The sequence below is a fragment of the Notolepis coatsorum genome, assembly GCF_963971535.1.
Source record: "Notolepis coatsorum genome assembly, chromosome: 3".
NCBI lineage: Eukaryota > Metazoa > Chordata > Actinopteri > Aulopiformes > Paralepididae > Notolepis > Notolepis coatsorum.
This window is the reverse complement of record NC_140167.1, coordinates 212,978,201-212,996,232: the sequence shown is the minus strand read 5'-3', so window position 1 is coordinate 212,996,232 and position 18,032 is coordinate 212,978,201.

The window sequence follows — 18,032 nt, the reverse complement described above, 5'->3', positions numbered from 1 at the left end:
TTCCCTTCAATTTCTTTTTTTAACGTGCATTCTTTCGCCGGTTAAGTTTAGGCATGTTAACTTTAAGCATTGTTTCGGAGTTGGTTAAGGTTAGGCATTGTTTCGGAGTTGGTTAAGGTTAGAAGGGTTACGTTTAGGCGCTGTTAAGGAGCTGGTTAAGGTTAGAGTTTGTCTTAGAGAATGGCAATAGACAGCCTATTTCCGCGCTGCAGCTCTCTCGCGCTGCCGCGGTCACATGGGCGTAGTGGCCAATCAGAGAAACGCTAAACACAAGTTGGTTGCCTAAAATATTCACGCGTCTGGGGTCGGTTGGTCAGAAAGTAACGCGTATGAAAGTAACATAAAGCCATTATTTATAATTACAGAAGAGGGCAGCAAGAATAGTTCACAAAGTAGATTCAAGAGAACATACCAATTATTTATTTAATCCAGACTATTGAAACTATTGTATTGAAATACAGACTTTATTAGTTTTGATTCCCTGTCCAGATGACAGCGTAGGGAAATGTTTCTATTACATTTTAAGCACCAATTTGCATGAACCACCTTTAAACAAAGGTGCACCTCAGTTATAGGTATCAAACTATGGAAGTCAGGTGGCGTAGCAGAGATTGCGCTCGTCACCAATGCTAGAGGCTGCGGTCTCGACTTGCGGAGTCAGCATAGCTTGGGCTGATCGCTATACTAGCCCGTTTGGCTGGGTTAGGCGGAGGGCAAGTCATGGGTGGGAATCTGGTGTTGTGGACAGCGACGCCTACAGGTCAGGTCTGGGCGCTTGCTCAGCGGAGGCAGGACTTGATGAAGGCAGCGTGACCTCCCACGCGTTACACTTCACCAATGAGAGTCCTCGCTGCCAGGTGAAAAAAAGTCACTGGCTTCAGGATTCCCTTGTACCGACCAGTCGGAGAACATGCGCACAACAACCAGGTAGGGGAGGGGGGGAATTGGCACAACGACTAAATTGGGACGGGGAGAGAACAGAGAGAAATCGGAGAAAGAGGATTAAAAAAAGAAATTAAAGAAGATTAATAGACAGTATAGCACAGTTTATAGCAGCGTAACATAGAATAATAATATATTAAAATATTTTATAGTAGTGTAGTATGATTTAGTTATATTATAATAAAAATTTATAGATGCTTGTGTATAAATGAATGAACCTAAATATGTAGTTTGACAGATACACAAAATGGGTTTAATTTAGTTGTGGTGTTTCCATTTTTGCAAAATGCACATTCTGTTTGATTTGGTGGACATTGCAATAAGTCCACCTTGTGTAGGGGCAGGTGCATATAAGAATTTTTCTTCCTGTGCCTTTCGGCCATGGAATTTGGTGGATCATATTATGTACTGTTGGACTGTGGTGATAAATGTGTTAAATCTAAAATGGCGGAAAATCCAATATGGCAGACTTTATGGGTCCTTGAGGAAAATCTGTAGAGGGCATAGAGATGGATGTCTGCATCAAGTTGTGTAAATCGGACTCACTGTGTAGGAGTTCTGATCTTTTAAAGTTGACCTTTAATTATAGCGCCCCCTTTTTTTTTTTTTTTTTTCTGCTTTTTTCCGTTTTTCTCCCCATCCCAATGTTAGTCGTTATGCCAATTCCCAATCCCCTTGCTGGTCGTTGCGCACCTACCCCCTACAGTCGGTCAGGGAGAGTGGAGGCTATCGCATCACATGCTAACACATGTGTAGCCAATCAACTGTTTCTTTTCACCTGTCAGCGCGGACTCTCACTGGGCGAGTAACGATCACACTACCTCCCCCAGGTCTTTCCCTCGCTGTGCCCTGACCGAACTGTAGGAGTCGCTGTTTACAACGACCAGGACCCACCCTCCAACACTGCCAATTGTGTTAGTACGGACAGTCGGTCAACCCGGAAGCACCACAGCTGGATTCGATCTCACTGCCCCCTTTTGACCAATTGGTCCAAAAACCATGGTCATTTGCACAACTTCAATGGGTCAAAGTTCATGTTCATGTTTACCATTTCACAGGAATTTGCTAAACCAATGCTGAAGAGAATTATTCACACAAACGATAGGGTTTCTGCACTTTGTGAAGTTGAAACCCTAATAAACGGTTCTTGTTGTTGGTAGGTTTTTGTTTACCTGCATGGTTCAAGGAGGTTCTCCAGCTTCTGTATTTTGGTTGTCTACAGTCCACAGCAATCCAGCGAGCCAGTGTTTTTTACTTTGTTAGACGTGGTCTGACTCATCTTGGCTCTGAACACCATCATCTGGTCTAGTGTGGGTTGGCGATGGGGCTGCACGATTTGGGGAAATAATCGAATTGTGATTTTTCTAACGGATATTGCGATTAAATTTGCAATTATTATTTTTAAGCAGCCCCACAGAGGTTTATTGGCCTACGTGGTGGGTCTGTTCGGGACAATCTAAAACCCCTTACCTCCCTCTCCCAAACCGATCTTGTATCTCAATGGGACTTCCTGGTTAAATAAATGTAAAAAAAAAAATCTATTTGCTAATTGCAGCCTTCCAAAATCCCGGTTTCGATTTAAAAACTATTAATCGTGCAGCCCTAGTTGGCGACCCTGCTTGCTCGTACTAGGGCTAACGTTAGCCTAGCCAGCATTAGCTCTAGCATCCACGTTAGCTGCAGCATGCTTAGCATTGCAGTGATACCGTAGGCTTGAAATGCTCTGGTGATATGCAAAGTCTTTGCAAACTTAATTTTTTTTTATATATATATATATATATATATATATATACTAAATCTCCCTTCAACGGGCCAAGCAATGCAGTCAACTTTCCCCATGTAGCCTACAACTGTCTGACGTCACCCAATGCACGCTGTACAACTGTATAAACGGTATCCCTGGAACTCGTCCACTGAGAAACGTATTATAAACAAAGTGCTATAAAATGCGTAATATTTTTCTGTAGTTAATTCATTGAAATTAACGCTGTAATGTCCCAGCCCTAATTGGGACCTGTAATTATATTATGGATTTACCCTGACCACCGTGGCAGATCTTTCACGTGAATGCCATAACTCTGATAGCTTTCATTCTACCTCCCACCTCCCACCTGCCTGAAGAAGTCCACTATTATCCCTGTACCCAAAAAATCCAAGCCTGCTTGCCTCAACGACTACCGCCCTGTAGCTCTCACCTCCATAGCCATGAAGTGCTTTGAGAAGCTAGTAAAGGGCTACATCTGCTCCTCCCTCCCCATCAACATGGTCCCCCTGCAATTTGCATACCGCCCCAACAGGTCCACGGAGGACGCCATAGCCCATGTGCTGCACACAGCAGCATCACACCTGGACAAGAGGCAGGGGAACTATGTGAGAATGCTATTCATCGACTACAGCTCGGCATTCAATACCATAGTCCCCTCCATACTCATAGCCAAGCTCAGGGACCTGGGCTTGAACTATGACCTCTGCCAGTGGGTCTTGGACTTCCTGACTGGCAGACCCCAGGTGGTGAGAGCAGGCAACTGCACCTCCTCATCCATCACCCTCAACATAGGGGCCCCCCAGGGCTGTGTTCTGAGTCCCCTCCTCTACTCCCTGTACACACACGACTGTGTGGCTCAGCGGAGTAGCAATACAATCATCAAATTTGCTGACGACACAGTGGTGGTGGGCCTGATCTCTGCCAACGACGAGAGGGCCTACCTGGAAGAGGTCAAGGTCCTGGCGGGATGGTGCCAGGAAAACAGCCTCTCCCTGAACGTCAGCAAAACAAAGGAGATGATTGTGGACTTCAGGAGGTCGGGGGTCAAGGACTACAGCCCCCTCAGCATCGACGGGGCACCGGTTGAGAGAGTCAACAGCTTTAAGTACCTCGGAGCCTACATATCCGAGGACTTGACATGGACCACACACATTGACAGTGTTGTGAAGAAGGCACGACAACGCCTCTACTTCCTCAGGCGCCTAAGGAAGTTCCAAGTCAGTCAGAAGATCCTTAAGAACTTCTACTCATGTACAATAGAGAGCATCTTGACCGGCAACATCACCTCCTGGTTTGGGAATAGCACTGCACAAGACCGAAGCAGACTACAAAGAGTGACACGTTCAGCCGAACGCACAATTGGAGGGGGGCTCCCCACCCTCCAGAACATTTACAACAAGCGTTGCAAGGGCAAGGCTAAGAGAATCATTAAAGACTCCAGTCACCCGAACAGCTGCCTCTTTGAACTGCTGCGGTCAGGCAAGCGATACCGGAGTCTCAAGGCGAGCACAGAAAGACTCAGAAGAAGCTTCTATCCCCAGGCCATCAGGCTGCTAAACGAACAATGAATGAACACTACACAACAACAACCACCATAGATCCTCCCCTACACAACAACAACCACCAAACGCACATAGCACACACATCCACACGCACACACTCACTTTAAACAAACACACTGTAGTACCCACTCCACACACTTTATAGCACACACCCACTTTAAACAAACACACTGTAGCACCCACTCCCCACACTTTATATTTATTGATGAAGGATTGCACTACAACTCGTACACCTTACTGTAAATTGTACCTCATCCCATTTCTGCTTTGCACTATATAGTACTGTACATTAGTACACTGCATAGTATTGTATATTATATGGTAACTCAGAACATTGTACATATGTCTATACCGAACACTGTGACCTCATTTTCTTCTTCTAAACTACATGCTATACTATGTTATTTGATACTATCTTGTCTAGCACAGTCTCTGGAGCGTAACAGTAAGAAGCATTTTGTATGAAGTATTCTGTACTTCTGTATGACAACTATTAAAGAAACTTGAAACTAATCTTGTCAAAATTTGCGGTGCACATTCATGACCCTTGTATTATTTTTACTCTCAAATGTCAGTATTGACATTGGCCCCAGAAATCCAGTATCGGTCAGGCTCTAAATAAATTTTTTTTTATCCACTTTTTCTCCCATTTTCTATATTTTCTCCCATCCCAATTTCGTATCATCCAATTCAACCCTCCCCTGTCACGAACGCTGTTTCTTGCCTCCCACAAGCCGGCTGCAATGTGGACTAACTAAGTCATACATAGCACAAGTCCCCTCCGGTACTTGAGGTAACGGCAGTCTCATCTTTTCACCTGCGCAGCTCGATCCCTCAGTGGCGAGGAGTAACGTGTGGGAGGCTCACGCTGCCCCCGACACTTCCTGATTCTACTGCGCAGGCGCACCAACCGACCTGTAGGAGTCGCTGTCCACAACGCCCGATCCCCACCCATCAGTTTCCCACCCCCTAATACGGCCAATGTGTATTAGTACGGACGACCAGCTAAACTGAAAGCAAATGTGGAGCGCTGGGCTTGAACTGACGAGCCCAGCGTCTCCAGCATTTCGTGGCGAGCGCCTTGCCCACTACGCCACGTAGCTGCCCGGTCAGGCTCTAAATCCTTTGCCTCAGTCTTCATGTTCATTATATTTACTCATGTTCATTATTTACTCATGTTCATTATTTACTCTTCCAATATATATATTCTATCATTTGTTTCTATATATTTACTATTTCCATATACTTTATACAATTATACTGATTTACTCATTCAATATACAGTACTCTATACTTTTGCTTTCAATATACTTTCCATTATGTATTTGTATTATATAATTCTACATTTACTTGGGTGTTTCCATTATATTAGACGAGAATTTTTTTTTTCAACCCTGCCTCATGACCAGTCTCTTCTCTTAACCCCATCCATCCATCCTTGTGTGTTTGTTATATTTGTCTGCCGTTTGTCTCACTACCTCTTAGTAAAGCCACTGAGTTCTAGAAAATGTATTATTGTTATGGTCAGTACCTGTATAATATTGAGTTGGTGTTATTGCTCCTCCTCCAGGTCCAGGGCCGGTCGTCACATGGAGAGTCTGACCTCTACAGCAGCTGATCTGTGTCTGGACTCCGCCAAGAGGCCTCTGCCCTCCTCCACCAAGAGACGCAGGACCACTCAGGTTATCAACATCACCATGACACAGGTGGAGGGCATATGCACGCACACACACCGGGTTTGTCACCTGCACTAGCACAGACACACACATTAGGTGATAATCTGTAGAGGCTACATGATTGTTGAGGCTACATGATTGTTGGTAATGTAACATTAGGTGATTATAATTTGTAGAGACTACATGATTGTTGGTAATGTAACATTGGGTGACTAAAGTCTGCAGAGGCTACAGGATTGTGAGATGTTAAATGACTGGTGATCTCTGTCTGCAGAAAACCCGCTCTCAGCCAAACCTCTCCTCCACACACGCCTCACGCCCCATCTCAATGGAGCCGCTTGACCCGCCCGCCGACATGGCCACTGGCGGCAGTAGCGGCCAACTTGGCAATCTCCCAGGATACAGGAGAAGCACTGCCCATCCGCTTCCTCCACGCAGTGAGTAATCAGTCTATTCTTCAGTGATCCATTATAGTTACTGAAACTCTGTCCGTCTTACAGTTTTTCTTCATAGTTACTGAAACTCTGTCCGTCTTACAGTGATTCTTCATAGTTACTGAAACTCTGTCCGTCTTACAGTGATTCTTCATAGTTACTGAAACTCTGTCCGTCTTACAGTGATTCTTCATAGTTACTGAAACTATGTCTGTAGTATTAGGAGTAGTAGTCGTTTTATTCAGTCATCTCATACAATATGCACAATCATTTTACAATATTTGATTTTACAGTGACTGAAAAGGTACAGACTGAGGCATGCCTGTCCTATATTTTTTTTTTAAACTTAAATTTTTATTGAACACTTATAGACATACAACATCAATAACTCCCCACCCTCCAGAACATTTACTACAAGCGTTGCAGGGGCAAGGCTAAGAGAATCATTAAAGACTCCAGTCACCCGAACAACTGCCTCTTTGAACTGCTCCGGTCAGGCAAGCGATACCGGAGTCTCAAGGCGAGCACAGAAAGACTCAGAAGAAGCTTCTATCCCCAGGCCATCAGGCTGCTAAACGAACAATGAATGAACACTACACAACAACAACCACCAAACGCACATAGCACACACATCCACACGCACACACTCACTTTAAACAAACACACTGTAGCACCCACTCCACACACTTTATAGCACACACCCACTTTAAACAAACACACTGTAGCACCCACTCCCCACACTTTATATTTATGGATGAAGGATTGCACTACAACTCGTACACCTTACTGTAAATTGTACCTAAAATTGTACCTCATCCCATTTCTGCTTTGCACTAGATAGTACTGTACATTAGTACACTGCATAGTATTGTGTATTGTATATTATATGGTAACTCAGAACATTGTACATATGTCTATACCGAACACTGTGACCTCATTTTTCTTCTTCTAAATTCATGCTATATTATGTTATTATGTTATTTGATACCATCTTGTCTAGCACAGTCTCTGGAGCGTAACAGTAAGAAGCATTTTGTATGAAAGTATTCTGTACTTCTGTATGACAACTATTAAAGAACTTGAACTTGAATAACACAACAGTACAATGATGTAGGCCCCTTGAACTCGGCTGCGCTCATCTTCCCAGACCCCCGCAAGAGGAAACTCCCACCCTCCCCCCCCCCCCCCCCCCCCCCCCCCCCCCTATAAACCGGGCTCCCCCGCATCCCAGGTCCGTCCCACACGGGGTCCAGCACTCAGCGGCACAGGCATCTTTAATCTGATTGGGCCCGACCCAGTAGAGGGGCGAGGGGCAATACTCCCCCCCCCCACCGAGCCAAGCCCGCTACCTCCCATGCCACCAAGCCCCCCACCCCACGCAAAACCAACCCACAACCCACGGGATCCCACTCTCCCGGGTCAAACCGCCTAAACGCTGACCCCCACCCCCCTGAGCTGAGCCCATTGGCGCCCCCCATATCTTAGGCCGCTGCGCCCGTAGCCGGGCCCCCATCGACACGGGTCCCTTGAATCAATTGGGCCAGGCCCAGTAGAGGAAAGGATAGGGGACTCCCTGTCCTATATTCTTAACAGAATTAAGACTCTAACGGTATTCTAAAAGAAATTAACAAACGATTTAAAAATTGCTTTACAAACCAAAAGCGAATGACTCATTCTTAACTTTATATCGACATTGTTCCACAAGTTAACCCCAATAATAGAAATACACCTCCTTTTAATCCCTTTCTTAGCTTTTTGAACAGTAAATTTACAAATATTCAATACAAATATATGTATTGAAAAAAAAATTCACCCCGCCCGGGAGTAACTTTGCTTTAGCTCTGTACATTATTTGCATAATTTTATAATGAACCAAATAATTAAATTTCATAACATGAGACTTTATAAACAATGGATTTGTGTGATCATAGTAACCAGCCTTAAAAATGTTCAGAATGGCCCCCTTTTGCAGTAAGACTATCGGATTTACACTCTTTTAAAAAAAAAAGTTGACCCCATACTTCCACACTAAGATATGAAAGGAAGTATAAGTGAGCAGTAAATGATGTACAAGGCTTTATAGCAGGGGTAGGCAACCCTAGGCACGCGTGCCTGCATAGGCACGCAGGGGCATTTTCATAGGCACAGGGGGCAGCAGTAAAAAAATAAATAAAAAAAAATTATTATATATAATTTTTTTTTGCTTTGAAATATTATAGTGAAATATTTTGCACTGTTGTGGCATTTATCTTGTTGAAATCCTCCCACAGGTTATTTTTACTACCACATATTTAATTGAGACCCTTTATTTGTTTATTATTTAAATTTAGCTGGAAATACATTGCTACATCATTCAGTAACATTTGCAGAGCCTTATAACAAAAACATTATTACGGTCACCATTGTGACCAGTGGGATTAATCAACACATTTTATTATTTATTTTTCTATTTCATTGAACATTGCACATGTTAAAAGCCATTTTCTTTACTAAAAATGTGAGTATTACCAAGTCAACTTGTGTTCTTAAAACAATGACAATAAACATAGTTTTATTAGGTTGAAATAATGTGGTTGTGTACTTATTTTTCTGTTAACTTATTATGGATTGAAAACTGAAAACCTTAATGCACAGTAACTGAACTCAATATTTTTAAGTTCTGGTAACTTATTATAATTTTCTTTTTACAGTGTAGTCTTGCGATCAATCAAACGTATTTACACGATATACCTCACATTCACCCTCCATTCACATCCTGGTGTTCTCCTGGTGTTCTCCATTAGGCCTGTAGGTGGAGCTATGACAGCACACGTACAGTACACACACCGATGGTGTGTGATGTGTCCAAAAATGAATGGGCAAATGTGAGTGAAATGGTCTCACTGTATGCAGCTGTTTGTCTGCATTGCATCCCCCCCCCCCCCAACTCAGATTTAGGGTTGATACAACCATCATAATAATATTGTTAATAATAACAATAACAATAATGATGTAATAATGTAAAAATTATCATTAAAAATACCTGATTATGAGAAAAAAATTTACGATGCATGGAATATTGTTGAGGCACACTAGTTACAACTATATTTCAAACAGGCACTCCATGTCAAAAAGGTTGCTGACTCCTGCTTTATAGTTTAATATATCCTTACATTTATACAATATTGCTACTGACTTAGATATTTTCCCTTGAATATAGTTAACATGTTTCACGTTAATGTAATTAGATTTATTATTTAACCTTGTGTAACATTATATAACATTAGAATGTAGTATGTAACAGTGACAACTTGTGTGTTCCAGGTAGTGGTACCTTCTGTGTGGGGACAGAGAATGAACCTGACCTACTGGGTGACTATTGGGTGAGGATCGCTCAACTACAGGCCAGGAACCAGGCCAGGAACCAGGCCTGCCTGCCTCACCTGAAGAGCAGCTACCCCCTGGAATCTAGGGTCAGAGGTCACACACAGACGGTTCATTTAACCCCTGGAGTCTAGGGTCAGAGTTCACCCACACTAAACACGTCTTTCTTTCTCTCCCTCCAGCCCAGCCTTTGTCCAGATTTCACCATCACAGACGAAGACCTGCGTCTGGGTGATCCATCAGAGACCATCCGCCGAGCGTCTCTGATGCCCGACTCCCTGACCGGCCACCGTTCGTCTTATATGCCTGGGCATACTGCTGGCCCTGCCTCCCGCGGCCACTCCCTGATGCCCGAAACCAGCTCCGCTTTCTCTCAGCAGCTTTCTCTCAGGCCCAAAGGGCAGACCTCCTCCGCCCTCCTGAGGCCCTCCCCTCAGGTTAGTTCAGTTACTAGTCCTACATGTTGGTTTAGTTACTAGTCCTACATGTTGCTTTAGTTAATAGACGGATGTATCTCTTTCTCTCTCTATCTCAGACCAAGGCTAGCTTCCCCAGGCCTCTGACACCAAAGAGGAACACACGGAAACCTCTCAGTCCGGTGAGACACACAAATACACATGCCCAAACATACACAAAGACAAATGCACGTACGCACACATGTGACATGCTTCATCAAAATAAGTCTGTCTCAACAGCACAATTCTAAATAAACGTGGATTTATGTCAACATATAGATTTTGGGGTTGGGGGTTTTGTTTTTTGAATAAACAAAGTCTTAGCTTTCAAAATATCAAACTCTTTTCGCCAGATTCTGATGATTAATACAATCGGATACTACAGGTGTCCCTGAAACAAAACCACAGATAATTGACAGGTTTGTAACGCAGCAGGGTCATTAAAATAGGCTGAACATGTTCATCAAACACATACACCAACTTTATTCCATGCAACCTTCCCTCACCTGATCCGAGGAAAAATAAATACAATCCTCGTTCTCTACGGTTAGTCTAATGATGCCTATATTCATTATTGTTTCTCTTTTAATTAGTTAATTAAGCAATAGCTCACGACAGGCCATGGTATATGGTTATTATATTGCAGCTAAGTTGTGTAGTTCTAAGGGCGACAACCCATTAGCTGTGATATAATAACCATATGCCATGGCCTGAAGTGAGCTATTGCTTTTATAAAACTGTTACCAAGTAGGCTATGACAATATGAAAGTAATACACACTTAGGGCGCCTGGGTGTCGCAGCGGACATTGCGCTCGTCACCAAATCAAGAGACACCGGGTTCGACTCCGGCTGTCGGCGTTGCCTCCGGCTTGGGCCAGCCGTCATACTAACTCAATTGGCAGAGTTAGCGGGTGGAAGTCGATGGATGGTAATCTGGACGTTGTGGACAGCGACTCCTACAGGTCGGTTGGGGACGCCTGCACAGCAGAGACAGGAAATGGCGGGGGTAGTGTGAGCCTCCCACACGTTACACCTCGCCAATGAGAGTCCGCGCTGGCAGGTGAAAAGATGGGACAGGCTGCCTCCTTGTGTATCAGAGGGGACACGTGATGCAAGGCTTCCATCCTCCCTACAACCGGCCAGTGGGGGGCATATGCGAGCAACGTTCAAGACAGGGGAGGGGGGAATTGGCACAATGGAATTGGGATGGGAGAAAAATTGAAAAAATTGGAGAAAAAGTGGATAAAAAAAAGAAGTAATAAACACTTCAATTTAAACGTTTGTTGTTATTAGTCAATTCTTATTAGTAAATAATAATGTTAACAAATATATAATAGACCTTCCTGGCTGCCTTCACTGCAAGGCGGTTGCTATGCAACATACACACTAAGAACTAGCTGGCATTCTTTTTTCATAGTCGGGCAAATATGCCGACTATTTACCAAGGCTGAACGCTGTTTTCACGTACAACCGAGGACCGTTATTGTACAGTTTTTATATTTTTTCAGGCGAGAATGTACTCATTTAGATTACAAATATGTAGTCCGTTCGTCCAAATAGCGTCTGTTTGGAAATTTGCTCCCAGTGTTTTCGGTTGCAACACGACTTGACGCATGCCCAGTTCAACTGGGAATCCCCATTCTACGTGAGGTTAACAATTGTAACCGATCGTCCGGCTATATTCCTTTATCAGTCTTCCCAGTTAGTAGCTAGATTAATACATTTAGTGAAAGTATCAATAATCTGAATAAAACCATCACTTTATCCGTCTGATTCGGATGACGCTAACCGACATTTTGAACCTCTTGGTCCATATATGGGCATACATCCGTCCCGTGACACGAGGTATTCCCCGATCTGCATGCGCCAGCCCCAGTCTCCCCCGTAGACCAGATCGGCTAACGTTTTTGTCCTCGGACGTGGAGTGATACTGATTAAACCATGGTTTTGTGAAAAGGAATTGGAATCATAGCTGTGGATTATGCTCAATATCCCACGGCTATGAACCAATCAGATTGCTTGATTTGAGCTACCTGTTTTATAATAATAATAAATCATTGGTCTACCTTATATTAATTTCTTACTGGTCATTTCGTTAAAACAGTCGCAACAATTAATCTAACCATGTCTGTCTGTCTCTCTCCCCCTTCTTGTCTCTCTCTCTCTCTCTCTCTCTCTCGCTTGAAGGCCGGCCCTTTGTTTGCATCCACACCCATGCCGGACTCTAAAACTCGCAACTTGAAAGCCGAACGCCAAACGGGAAGGACCACCGAGGTGCAGCAAAGGCTGTATGGTGATTCCCCTGCCGTGTCGGTCACACAAGTCCCCCCTCTGGCAAACAAAATAGGTGCTAGATCCTTGTTGCCTCCTAAAGCTGCTTCCCAGCTAATGAAATACAAGCAGGCATCTACTCTACCAGCACGTTCTGGTCTCCCTGTGACTAGGAGGAAGGCCCAAGACGAGGTGAGTAATACTACTGCTTCACAGGAAGTATACTTTATTATTGTTCTAGTTTTATATTAACTTTATATTGGCAGGTCATTAACTACTGTTGGTTCAGAGGAACAGAAATGTATGATCGGTTAAAGTGAGGTCACAGCTAGGGATGGGTACCTTTCACATTTGAACCGGTACCTGTGAATCGATACCAGTACCCAACGGTACCTTTTTTCGGTACTTTAGTCTCGATCGTTATCGGCCGATAATCAGTATAAATATGCGATCGGGGAATTCCGATAATGAGTCATATTCACCGATCGCGGAAACTGATCAAGTGGATATCTCACTCGCTTGTCTCAGACGCACAGGACCTGCAAACTGCTCCTCCTCCCTAGCCCCGCCCGCCCCCGTGTAGAGTTTGTAAACAAAGAGGTGCGGCTCCTCTGCTCGAGTCTGTAGTGCAGGGGTGGCCAACCCGCGGCTCGCGAGCCGCATGCGGCTCTTTGCCCGTCAATGTGCGGCTCTTCCATCCATAAAAAAAAAAAAAAAAAAAAAAAAAAATTACTTTTTTTTTTTTTACTTTTTTTTATTTTTTTTTTATTTTTTTTATGTCACTCATTCCATAAGGACGTAGAATAAACATTTACAATTTTTTTTAAATGGTCCATTTGCATGTTCTTGGTATCTGAATCTAGGGACATATATGGATCAGTGTCAGAAATAGTGTGTCTGTTACTAGGCTTGAGTAAATTGTAATGAACCAAAGGAGAATATCAATTCTATTTAAAAATAACACCATGCTAAAATTGACCAGACCTGAAAAATCTAAGCAAATGAATAAAGGGAAGATGATTAAACAGAAGGTTTTGTAGATACAGTACTGAATTCTGCCATCTTTTTTATAATGTAAATTTCTCCACCATTCTTCATCATATTGCAACACCGTTTTTTGCAAGACGTTCACAGAAAGGTAGAGAAACTAACTACGTTCTGTTTTATGGCAATAACGTTCAGGTTTGTGGGAGATAATCCCAAAAAATAAGAGAAATTAAAAAGTAAATCCAGAAGTCAGATGATTGACAGGGGCTGGTGTGAGCTGGGTAGGGTAGTTTTTCGAAATTTGAAAGCCCTGAGTCTCTTCCTTCAAAAGACTACACTCACTTTTGGCTGTGCCACTTCCTCCTGTCAATATGCGCCGGTTTCCGACTCAATGCCCTGAGATTTCTATAATCTTATATTTCACTAATAACAGTTAAAATAATTGGTAAACAAACATAATGCTGAAAATATACACTTTTACTGTATATCTCGGGCTTAAGAGGTTAACCCTGTGAGGCCCAAATTAAAAAGAAATTAGCAACTTCAGAGGCCAGAGGGTGGGACATATAAACACATTTACTATCAAATAGCATTGTGAGGCTGAACAACAGGACCAATTGACTATACATGTGCTTAAAGGGGAACTATCTTATAAATGGCTTTTTTCAGTGTTTACCATTGTTTCTTAGCTATGTGGACTTATATTAATAGGATATATGTCTCTAATTCTCATATTGGCGAATTCTTCCAATTCTCCTCTCACAATATTCATCCTCACTGAACTGAGTCATCTGAAAATGTGCATATCTGTGATGTCAGAGATTTCTCAGCTGCATAATAATGTGGCAGTTGATGTGGCAGTTGGCACCAGGCCACACAGTGGTTGGAGCCCAGCCTCAAAACGGCTTAAGATCTTGAGGTAGAAAAATGCGTGTTACATTTCCGGTCTCCGTTTCCCTCTGTGCGTCTTTCTGTGTCTCTCAGGCTAGCTTTACCATTGAGAACGGCGCAGCAGCTGTCCAGTCCCGCACCACGACCACCCGGACCACCAAGTCTCCACGCACCACGACCACCCGGACCACCAAGTCTCCACGCACCACGACCACCCAGAGCACCAAGTCTCCACGCACCACGACCACCCGGACCACACAGTCTCCACGCACCACGACCACCCGGACCACCAAGTCTCCACGCACCACGACCACCCGGACCACACAGTCTCCACGCACCACGACCACCCGGACCACCAAGTCTCCACGCACCACGACCACCCGGACCACCAAGTCTCCACGCACCACGACCACCCGGACCACCAAGTCTCCACGCACCACGACCACCCGGACCACCAAGTCTCCACGCACCACGACCACCCGGACCACCAAGTCTCCACGCACCACGACCACCCGGACCACCAAGTCTCCACGCACCACGACCACCCGGACCACCAAGTCTCCACGCACCACGACCACCCGGAGCACCAAGTCTCCACGCACCACGACCACCCGGACCACCAAGTCTACACGCACCACGACCACCCGGACCACCAAGTCTCCACGCACCACGACCACCCGGACCACCAAGTCTCCACGCACCACGACCACCCGGACCACCAAGTCTCCACGCACCACGACCACCCGGACCACACAGTCTCCACGCACCACGACCACCCGGACCACCAAGTCTCCACGCACCACGACCACCCGGACCACCAAGTCTCCACGCACCACCCGGAGCACCAAGTCTCCACGCACCACCCGGAGCACCAAGTCTCCACGCACCACGACCACCCGGACCACCAAGTCTCCACGCACCACGACCACCCGGACCACCAAGTCTCCACGCACCACGACCACCCGGACCACCAAGTCTCCACGCACCACGACCACCCGGACCACCAAGTCTCCATGCACCACGACCACCCGGACCACCAAGTCTCCACGCACCACGACCATCCGGACCACACAGTCTCCACGCACCACGACCACCCGGACCACCAAGTCTCCACGCACCACGACCACCCGGACCACCAAGTCTCCACGCACCACGACCACCCGGACCACCAAGTCTCCACGCACCACGACCACCCGGAGCACCAAGTCTCCACGCACCACCCGGACCACCAAGTCTCCACGCACCACGACCACCCGGACCACCAAGTCTCCACGCACCACGACCACCCGGACCACCAAGTCTCCACGCACCACGACCACCCGGACCACCAAGTCTCCACGCACCACGACCACCCGGACCACCAAGTCTCCACGCACCACGACCACCCGGACCACCAAGTCTCCACGCACCACGACCACCCGGACCACACAGTCTCCACGCACCACGACCACCCGGACCACACAGTCTCCACGCAATATGAAAGTAATACACACTTAGGGCGCCTGGGTGTCGCAACGGACATTGCGCTCGTCACCAAATCAAGAGACACCGGGTTCGACTCCGGCTGTCGGCGTTGCCTCCGGCTTGGGCCAGCCGTCATACTAACTCAATTGGCAGAGTTAGCGGGTGGAAGTCGATGGATGGTAATCTGGACGTTGTGGACAGCGACTCCTACAGGTCGGTTGGGGACGCCTGCACAGCAGAGACAGGAAATGGCGGGGGTAGTGTGAGCCTCCCACACGTTACACCTCGCCAATGAGAGTCCGCGCTGGCAGGTGAAAAGATGGGACAGGCTGCCTCCTTGTGTATCAGAGGGGACACGTGATGCAAGGCTTCTATCCTCCCTACAACCGGCCAGTGGGGGGCATATGCGAGCAACGTTCAAGACAGGGGAGGGGGGAATTGGCACAATGGAATTGGGATGGGAGAAAAATTGAAAAAATTGGAGAAAAAGTGGATAAAAAAAAGAAGTAATAAACACTTCAATTTAAACGTTTGTTGTTATTAGTCAATTCTTATTAGTAAATAATAATGTTAACAAATATATAATAGACCTTCCTGGCTGCCTTCACTGCAAGGCGGTTGCTATGCAACATACACACTAAGAACTAGCTGGCATTCTTTTTTCATAGTCGGGCAAATATGCCGACTATTTACCAAGGCTGAACGCTGTTTTCACGTACAACCGAGGACCGTTATTGTACAGTTTTTATATTTTTTCAGGCGAGAATGTACTCATTTAGATTACAAATATGTAGTCCGTTCGTCCAAATAGCGTCTGTTTGGAAATTTGCTCCCAGTGTTTTCGGTTGCAACACGACTTGACGCATGCCCAGTTCAACTGGGAATCCCCATTCTACGTGAGGTTAACAATTGTAACCGATCGTCCGGCTATATTCCTTTATCAGTCTTCCCAGTTAGTAGCTAGATTAATACATTTAGTGAAAGTATCAATAATCTGAATAAAACCATCACTTTATCCGTCTGATTCGGATGACGCTAACCGACATTTTGAACCTCTTGGTCCATATATGGGCATACATCCATCCCGTGACACGAGGTATTCCCCGATCTGCATGCGCCAGCCCCAGTCTCCCCCGTAGACCAGATCGGCTAACGTTTTTGTCCTCGGACGTGGAGTGATACTGATTAAACCATGGTTTTGTGAAAAGGAATTGGAATCATAGCTGTGGATTATGCTCAATATCCCACGGCTATGAACCAATCAGATTGCTTGATTTGAGCTACCTGTTTTATAATAATAATAAATCATTGGTCTACCTTATATTAATTTCTTACTGGTCATTTCGTTAAAACAGTCGCAACAATTAATCTAACCATGTCTGTCTGTCTCTCTCCCCCTTCTTGTCTCTCTCTCTCTCTCTCTCTCTCTCTCGCTTGAAGTCCGGCCCTTTGTTTGCATCCACACCCATGCCGGACTCTAAAACTCGCAACTTGAAAGCCGAACGCCAAACGGGAAGGACCACCGAGGTGCAGCAAAGGCTGTATGGTGATTCCCCTGCCGTGTCGGTCACACAAGTCCCCCCTCTGGCAAACAAAATAGGTGCTAGATCCTTGTTGCCTCCTAAAGCTGCTTCCCAGCTAATGAAATACAAGCAGGCATCTACTCTACCAGCACGTTCTGGTCTCCCTGTGACTAGGAGGAAGGCCCAAGACGAGGTGAGTAATACTACTGCTTCACAGGAAGTATACTTTATTATTGTTCTAGTTTTATATTAACTTTATATTGGCAGGTCATTAACTACTGTTGGTTCAGAGGAACAGAAATGTATGATCGGTTAAAGTGAGGTCACAGCTAGGGATGGGTACCTTTCACATTTGAACCGGTACCTGTGAATCGATACCAGTACCCAACGGTACCTTTTTTCGGTACTTTAGTCTCGATCGTTATCGGCCGATAATCAGTATAAATATGCGATCGGGGAATTCCGATAATGAGTCATATTCACCGATCGCGGAAACTGATCAAGTGGATATCTCACTCGCTTGTCTCAGACGCACAGGACCTGCAAACTGCTCCTCCTCCCTAGCCCCGCCCGCCCCCGTGTAGAGTTTGTAAACAAAGAGGTGCGGCTCCTCTGCTCGAGTCTGTAGTGCAGGGGTGGCCAACCCGCGGCTCGCGAGCCGCATGCGGCTCTTTGCCCGTCAATGTGCGGCTCTTCCA